General features: G+C 38.4%; 1 pseudogene; it reads left to right on the forward strand.

The window, feature by feature from the left end:
- The first annotated feature begins 4154 nt into the window (after positions 1–4154).
- LOC139002550 (large ribosomal subunit protein bL19m pseudogene) lies at positions 4155–9104 on the forward strand (annotated as a pseudogene).
- Positions 9105–9593: the final 489 nt, after the last annotated feature.

Genomic DNA, 9593 nt, shown 5'->3' on the forward strand with positions numbered 1-9593 from the left:
TAAAATTCATAATGTGTTATTTATGGAATATTTTAGAAAATCATCATACCTTCAATACCTTAAACATATACAGCAGCCTCAGAACTATAAAAATATCTTTAAACAGCAAGTTAGGAGTGAATCATAATATCTTCATGTAAATAATTCACCACTTTAATCTTGTAGCCAAGCCATAAATCAATTATAAAAAAAGGTTATCTCATAAGAACATGAAACTGGTAATTACAGTTTAGTAAGACAACACAATAAAATGATCCTAAAGATGAAATTTGAAGAAGTTTAAAAAATGTTTCTCTAGAGCATTTTTGCTTTCCTCAGTAGCATTAAAACTTTATATTAAGACCAATAAACACATTTAGTAGTAATTATTAAAATCAAAAGGAAATGAATTAGTTTCTGTATGTTCTTATTTAAGTTATAAAAAGAAATATGGCTCTAACTGGTTTGGCTCAGTTGGAGTGTCAGCCCGCAGACTGAAGGGTCTTAGGTTTGATTCCTTCCAAGGGCATGTACCTTGGTTAACCCCGATCCCTGGGCCCAGTTGGGGTGCATGCAGGAGGCAACCAATTGATGTTTCTCTCTCACATTGAAGTTTCTCTCTCTCTGTCTCTCCCCCTCCCTTCCACTGTCTCTAGAAATCAATGGAAAAAATATCCTTGAGTGTGGATTAGCAAACAAACAAACAAACAAAAAAGAAATATGTATTCCTTCTGTCACATGTATAAATATCTCTATGAATATAATTTATGAATTTTATTCCATATTTCCATGAAACAGGTCTTAATATTATATTGTTATGCCACACAACAAAAACTAACAAATGAATATTATGTTAACTCTTTTTCTCCCATTTTGTGGCAAAACATACAACTTTTTAAAAAAAATATATTTTATTGATTTTTTACAGAGAGGAAGGGAGAGGAATAGAGAGTTAGGAACATCGATGAGAGAGAAACATCAATCAGCTGCCTCCTGCACACCCTCCTACTGGGGATGTGCCCGCAACCAAGGTACATTCCCTTGACTGGAATCGAGCCTGGGACCTTTCAGTCTGCAGGCCAACGCTCTATCCACTGAGCCAAACCAGTCAGGGCAAAACATACAACTTTTGATCACAGCAATAGTGACTTGCTGCCACAATGACCAGCTCCTTGTGTGATCAGTCCATCTCATCTCTGTGCCACCAGGGAGCCGATTCATGACAAAAGTCGACAAGTTGTTAGACAGCCATTCTTTATCCTGTTCAGGGTCTTGCTGGGACAAATTGGGTCAAGGGTAGTTGCCCGAGTTTTAACTCTTTTAGGAAAACCTAATGAGTCAGAAAGAAATTACAATTTCTATATTATTTTATTGAATGCTGATTTAATTCACTTTTGATTGCTGTGGTCCAGCTTATCATATAAACATATCTAAAAACCAGGTCAGTGGCCCAGCCAGTGTGGCTCAGTGATTGAGCATTGACCTATGAACCAGGAGGTCACAGTTCGATTCCAGTCAGGGTACATCCCCAGTGTGGGGCATGCAGGAGGCAGCCAATCAGACTCTCTCTCATCAATCATGTTTCTATCTCTCTCTCCCTTGCCCTTCCTCTCTGAAATCAATAAAAAAATATTTTAAAAAATCAGTGTTCCATGATCTAAATATATCAATCATGAAGTATTTCAATCATAGTATTCAAGGGTGCATTGGCTTGATTTTTAGAGTAACATTTTCCTCAGTGGAAAGAAAAAAAGAAGCAAAAACTCAAAAAGAGTGTGGTGGATACACTGCTTACTAAGAATGCCTCTATTTATGCAGATCTTTATAGTCTTCAAAGCCCTTCTAAATTTATAGCCAAAATGTTGAAAAAAGGGCTGTAAGATTGTTTCATTTTCTAATCATAATTGAGCTATTTCATTTAATGCTCAAAACAACATTATGATATAGGCAAAGCAAGTATCATTTTTACTATTTTACAAGTGGGAAAACTAAGATTCCGAGATGTCAAATGATTTGCCCAGGATCCCAGACAAAAAGGCCAGTCTAGAAGCAAACCTATGTTTCCTGGATCCTATCAATTTCCCTCCTGACATGCCATATAGCTTCTAAGATAGTTATAAATGATGATTTGACCTTAAATCAGTTGTTTATCTTGAAAAGCATATTTCTTCCAGGATTCCCAGCTGATGGGCACCAGCCCTCTGCCCAGGATCTTGGACTGATGGTTAACAGGAGGGGAACAGATGGCTGTTGGCTATCAGGCATTGCAGAAAGACTGGGACACTTTCTTTTGGAAAAGGGTTTCCAGGCTCAGAGTTGCCAGGCATTTTAAAAAGGGGAGAAAAACAAATTCCCCTCTGCAGCAAATGGAAAAAGAAACACCAAAGTCAGTATTGAGTGTTCCAGATGAAAGGGTCATTCTGAAGATAATTTGTTGTTATTTTTATAAAGAGAAATACAACTTTAGCTCTGTATACCAAAACCATGGCCTTGGCAGAAATCAAGACGGTAGCATAGGAAAACAGTGATACTCGGATCTTCACACAACCACATCAAAAATACAAATAACATACAGAAGAACCATCATTTAGAATCACCTGAAATCTGGCTGAATGGAAGTCCTATAACTAGATTATTAAAGAAGAAAACACATTGAGACTAGTAGGAGGAGCGGAGGCATGGAATGGCTGGTCCGACAACCACATGTGGCATTTTTTTAATCAGGAGGGATATCTTGGCTGCAGAGGCCTCCTGTGAGGAGCAAGGAGTCCCAGCCCTACACTAGACCCCTCAGCCCTGAGTTCCAGTCCTGGGAAGAGAAGTCCCCATAACTTGTGGCTATCAAAACCAGTTGGGATTGAGGCTGAGTGATATGAAGGCTGCTGGAGTCCTAGGAAGTTCCTCTTAAAGGAATGGACTTACTCCCTCTGAGTTCCAGCACTGTGGCAGCAGCTTGAAAGGATTCAGAGACATACAGGGAGGAAATAAATTGTGTGGCATCAGGGCAAGAACTTGGGAACAGCTTTTTCCCAGATAAAAGTGCTGGGAAATGCCCCCCGCCCCCGCCCATTCCCCATAGAGCTGACTGGCAGGCACTATATCCGAGTCTCCATCAACCTGGCCTTCACTGTTCACCCCACCCTAGTGATTCCCTGAGATCCCATCCCACCCAATTTGCAGGCCCACCCAAGTTGTTTGCAGTGTCTTTTCCATATGAATGGCCTGTTCTGGCTCAGGCTTCAGATTTTCCTAAAATCTCTCAAAGCAGCAGCTGGACTCAGTGTGCCCATATCTCTTGATTAGTGGCCTCAGGCCCAGCACTAGCAAGGTTCACAACTTGGCCTCTCCTAGGCATCTCTAAGACAAACACAAGTAGCAGCCATCTGCAGATCACTTTGTAGCTTATGCCAGGTGGTCTTAAGCAGGACACAGGCAGTGGTTAACTTTGCATCACCCAGGAGGCCCAAGAGCCAGAGCACTCAGTGAACAGCTTCATACCACACCAGATTACAACTCTACAGTATCCACAATCAGCATAGTCAAGGGGAGAACTCAGTGAGCACCAAAGCCCCACTGAAGCAAGTCCTGCTCCATAGGGTGTCTCTTGCACAGCAACTCTTCCATTGTAGTCACAGCTGGCCCTCATAACCAATTGGCCTGGGAGTCAATTCCTCCCAGTGATGCCAACAGCAATCAAGGCTCAACTACAACAAGACAGTGCACACAACCTACACAGGGACCCACCTAAAGTTCCCAGTTCAAGTGACTGGGGAGGCTGAGCCACTGGGCCTTACAGGATACCTACTACACAAGATCACATTATGGTTTCCAGGAGAAATAGCAGCTCTACCTAATACAAACACAGAGAAGCAGCCAAAATGTGGATAGAAATAAAATGTCACAAATGAAAGAACAGAAGAAATCTCCAGAAAAAGAACTAAATGAAATGGAAGCAAGGAAACTACTGGATATAGAGTTCAAAACAATGGTTATAAGGTTGCTCAAGGAAATTAATGAGAGCTTCATGGACCTTAGTGAGAATGTCAAGAAACTTAGTGAGAATTTCAAGGAAATTAATATCAACATCAAGGACATGAAAAAGGACTAGTCATAAATGAAGGATACACTAACTGAAATGAAGAATACTTTACAGGGAAGCAACAGTAGAATAGAGGATGCTGGGAAAGCAAAAAACACCTAATCAGAAGAGCAAAAAGAAAACAACCCAAAAACATGAAGACAGTGTAAGTAGCTTCTGGGACAACTTCAAGTGTACCAACATTCGCATTATGGGGGTGCTGGAAGGTGAAGAGAGGCAGCAAGAAATTGAAAATCTATTTGAAGAAATAATGACAAAAAACCTTCCTTACCTGGTGAAAGAAATAGACATACAATTCCAGGAAGCACAGAGAGTCCCAAACAAGAGGAATCCAAAGAGGAGCACACCAAGACACATCCGAATTAAAATGCAAAAGGCTAAAAACAAAGAGAGAATCTTAAAAGCAGCAAGAGAAAAGCAAGAAATATTCAAAGTGATGAAAAGCACGGACCTACAACCAAGATTAGTCTACCCCGAAAAGCTATCATTTAGAATTGAGGGTCAGATAAAGAGCTTCACAGATAAGAAAAAGCTAAAAGAGTTCATCACCACTAAGATAGTATTACATGAAATGTTGAAGAGTATTCTAGAAGAAGAAGAAGGAGGAGAAGGAGAAGGAGAAGGAGAAGGAGAAGGAGAAGGAGAAGGAGAAGGAGAAGAAGAAGAAGAAGAAGAAGAAGAAGAAGAAGAAGAAGAAGAAGAAGAAAGAAAAAATATGAATAACAAATGGCAATAAATGCCTATTTATCACAGTTGAATCTACAAATAAATGAACAAGGCATCAAACTGATGAATAAAATAAAACCAGAGGCATAGAAACATGAACAGACTGATGAATCTCAATGGGAAGGGGGAAGGAGGAGTGGAAAGAGATTAACCAAAGAAGTTATATGTAGTACCTGTGGACACAGACAATTAGGTAGTGAAATCCTAGGGTGGGGCAGGATCTGGGTGAAGAAGGGCAAGGGGAGAGGGAAAGGGGAGGATGTCTGTAATACTCTCAACAATAAAGATATTAAAAAAATAAAACACTTAAAACACACCAAAAGACAAAAACAAAAAACCATGTCCTCATCCATGAGGGACACTGATGCAGAAACAAGTAGAAGCCACTCAAAATCTGTCATTCCTACAGGACTAGGCAATGCTTAAGTAAATAATCGGTTTCCATCACACAACTGAAAGTTTAGTCAAGTCCAAACAGACTGCTGACAACCTTTTTAAGTCAACACTGATATCTAAAATAAACACAAGATGACTAACACACACTGGTACTATAATAAAAATATACTGTATTGTGAAAGAGCTCCTAGCCAAGAGATGTTCTTGGGCTTTTTTACGAAGGCAACTGTTGATTAGTCAGAAAAGTAAGTCCCCTAAACATTTTAGAAACTATTTAATTCAACGAACTTTTGTTTTGAGCACTTACTCTCAGGAGCTGTGAAGGATATGAGATTTTACCCTACTTTCAACTTAACAAGTTCGCTTGTTACAGTTTCATAGAAGCTGGCAGACATACTAGAAATGAGACTCCTGAGTCAGAGACACGGACTTACAGCAGTAGCAGTAACCAGTGTCAGCATTTGAGAGGAACTCTGACCTTGGCAAACCAGGTCTTTTATACTCAATAGCAAACACACCTGCTTATTACTGTTGAGGTAGACACTTCTTCACTCTTCCAAAGCAGTTTGCTATACAGACATACTTGAAAAACAGTCCAGAACAAAGGCAGTCAATGCTTCTACCTGGAATATGTGTATAATGTGAGAAATTCATGGAGAATTATCTCCCAAGACTTATTCTTTAGCAGACACTGTGAGAAATGCTAAGGATATGAAGATTAAAAGAAGGAACATGCTATCTTGTTTCTGATAAATCTAATATTGTTAATAAATTTAACCATGACATTGAACTCCCAAATTCTGTCCATAGAAAATGTGGGAAGTTCAGTTTGTTCAGTATCTATCCTTAACTTGATTCTTATAATAATAAAAAATTGGTGGAAGGCTGAAAATATAAGCCTATGTGCAATGTGATACCACACTTTTAACTTTAAAAGACAAAGAAATACTTATGCAGAGGAAAAAAAAGACTAGATGGCAATATCAATATACCAAAAAATTATCCAAAAATATTAACGATGATTTTCTCTGCATGAGGAAATAGGAGAGATCTTTCCTCCCTCCTTCTCTCCCTTCCCTGCCCTTCCTTGCCCTTCCTTCCTTCCTTCCTTCCTTCCTTCCTTCCTTCCTTCCTTCCTTCCACATTAAGATTAATGAAGAAAAGGTAGTAGGATAGGGAACAATTAGAATTAGTTAAGAGTTCATTTTCTTTACTTAAAAATATATATTAACATGTTTTTTAAAATCAAAGAAAGTTTGAGAAGATATGAGTGGGAGAGTGTAAATAAATATTCCTTTTGCTTCTATCTACCTGCCCTCAAATATTTCTTCCTCAGAGGTAACCTCTGTTACACATTTTTTCATTTAAATATATAATTTGCATGAACAAATATACATGTGTACTACTTTTGTGTGTGTGTCTTTCCTTCTCTTTTAAATTTTGTACCTTTATTAGCAAGTTATCATGGAGAGTTTTCTATATTTATCACTACATACACTATCTTTATTAACCTTTTCAGATGCTTAGTGTTCCATTGTCTGAATGTACCACAATTTCTCTAACATTTCCCCTAGTGATGGGTACTTGGGTTGTTTCTAATCTTTGCTATCACTAACATTTCTGCAGGGAATATACCTCAAGTACATTTATGTGTACATATGAGTATACTTGTGAGTTAGTTTCCTAGACTTAAATTGCTGAATCTAAGGCATGGACACTAAAATTCTTATATTATTTTGTCCTAAGGGGTTGCACCAGTTTGATACTCACCGAAATACATGTGAGAGTCTCTTACCCCCCAAACTCACCCATGCTTTTTAATAATTGTCAATCTGTAGACTTTTTTTTTTTAAAAAAATGGTCCTGTGGTTTTAATTAATTTAACTTCTCTTATTATGAACTAATCATGATATTCTAGCTATAATATTTTAAAAGATACCTAGATCGCTGTTATCAAGTTCTTACAGTATGTTCTGTTGGGCCTGGACAAATAAATAAACAGGGTATGGATGACAGCTAGGTTAGGGATGGCAGTCACAAAGCATGAGTATTGCTCTTCCCCCTTCATGTCAGTAATCTTTGGTTTTATTTCTGAGCATGAATGAACACTCAGGATCCTTCTCATCACAAATCTGGAGCATGCCATCGCTCAATCAGAGTTGATGTCTGAGCTTATACTATTTGCCATACTTGTTTTAGATGGCATATAACTAAATAAAATAAAAGGGACAAAAGCCCAAGCTACGGCATCCCACATAACAACTAATTTAAAAGAAAGAATTCTTCTGGCATGAATCTCTGTAGGATTCGCACTGTGTAACATGACTAGTTTTCTGACATGTTTTTTTTTCCACAGAGTTATTAGGTGTACATTAAGCTCCAGTTATACAGAGACGGCAGGAGCTGGTTGGCTAGTGTACCATTAACAGGTGGCTTTCTTTTCTGGCTTCCCTCCTCTCTGAGTACTCCCTTCCAAATAAACTACTTACATTCAAATTCTTCTCTTAGGTTTCTTCCGGGAACCCAAACTAAGACACAAATTTTATCTAACTTAAGAGACGTTAAACAGAAGCAGGGGCTGCTGGACAGGGAAGCCTAACCCTGGCGGTTGGGTGAGCAAACTGACACAGCACACAGAGGTGTTGACCGCTCCTGCTTTCAGACTCCTTCCTGTGTCATCTTTTCATTGTAACCTTCACAAATGTAATTTCAAAGTAATTCTTTAAAGGTATTAAACTCTTTAAGAGGTACAACTTTTGTTGTACAAATTTGTTTTTGCAATGTGGGACTTCTGGAAACTCCATTCAGGGACAGATACTGGACCCCCACCTCTGGCACATACCTAATCCCCCTCCAAATATAATGGCCATAGCTCTCCCTGCTTTAAGTGAGTGACTCATGGCTTAGCTCCTCTGGGTGGTCTGCCATCTACCTACCCTCAACACTCAGAGTATTACTAGGAAAAGGCAGGCATCTGCTGATGGCTGGGAACCCAAAAACAAAGCTGGTATGTATTAGTAGAAGCAAATTTTGTTCCGACAGATTTACTTCAGAGAATGGTTGTACTATAATGTATCCAATTACTCCCTATTGCTGGATATTTAGGCATATAGAGTTATTGTTTAGAGTTGAAAACATAAGGACTATAATAATGAGACTGTTTTTGTGTGTGACTTGAGGTACTAGTTTCTTTCCCTATAGTCAGACCTCATTCATAGACAGTTAACACAGCTCTCTACTTTCTCACCACTGAAGCAACTCAGCCAAAATCCATTCAAAGAGGAAAAACAAATCCTCTGAAATTTCAGAAAGAAAAGGTATGTTATAAAGGAGAAAAGTATTCCACACCCCAAAGTTCTATGTTGGAAGCATTCTTAGTGTTACTCGGGCCAACCCATATGCCAATGGAAAAACCAGCCAGTTTCTGGGGATTTGCATCCAGAGATCAGGAGCAGCACTTGGAACCACTTTTATCCTTAGGAATACTATTGAAGGACAAAGTGTTGAGATTTTCTCTGAACTCTGTAATTCTAGAATCCAGGAGATCCAAGTGGTCAAATTAGAGAAACAGCTGGATGACAGCTTGCTATACTTAGGAGATGCTCGTCCTGAGTACAGCACTGTTGATGTTAATATGAAGCCAAGTCTACAAGAATTGAGCCAAGAAGCTCCTGTTAATCGCCTGAAAGTAAAAATGAAGCCTAAGGGCTGGTCCAAATGCTGGGAGCATCCAAAGTTTAATATCAAGGGAATCAGATTTGATCTTTATTTAATTGAAGAGCAAATGAGAGAAGCTCAGAAGTGGAGTCAGCCATAACTTGAGTTTGATATAATGAGGGAATATGATACTTCAAAAATTAAAGCTGCAATATGGGATGATATTAAAGTGTCAGAAAAATTTTGATTTGAAATGTATTTAGCGCCTTGCAAATGATATACCAACTGTCAGAGAATTTTTTTCAGAGACCAATTAAATTTCATATATAAGGACATAGTCATTAAATCAACTAAGCATTCATTATTTTATGAATACTGTTAAAAATTAAATTATCACAGAAGCTTATTGCTGTGAAACAAAGGTGCAAAATTGATACTCAAAAGATGCAAAAAAAAAAATTCTGCAATGTAGCAGAATACAAAATTGACACCAATAATGAACTCACAGAAAGAGAAACAAAAACAATCCCATTTACCATTGCACCAAAAAAATTAAGATACCTAGGAATAAACTTAACTAAGGAGGTAAAAGACCTGTACTTGGAAAACTACAGGACGTTGAAAAAAGAGATAGAGGAAGACATAAACAAATGGAAGAACATACCATGTGCTTGGTAGAATCAACATCATTAAAATGTCCATACTACCCAAAGCAATCTACAGATTCAATGCAAAA

Source organism: Myotis yumanensis, unplaced genomic scaffold, assembly GCF_028538775.1.
Source record: "Myotis yumanensis isolate MYYU_CA2020_CCGP unplaced genomic scaffold, mMyoYum1.0.hap1 SCAF_2, whole genome shotgun sequence".
In the NCBI taxonomy this organism is placed as follows: Eukaryota; Metazoa; Chordata; class Mammalia; order Chiroptera; family Vespertilionidae; genus Myotis; species Myotis yumanensis.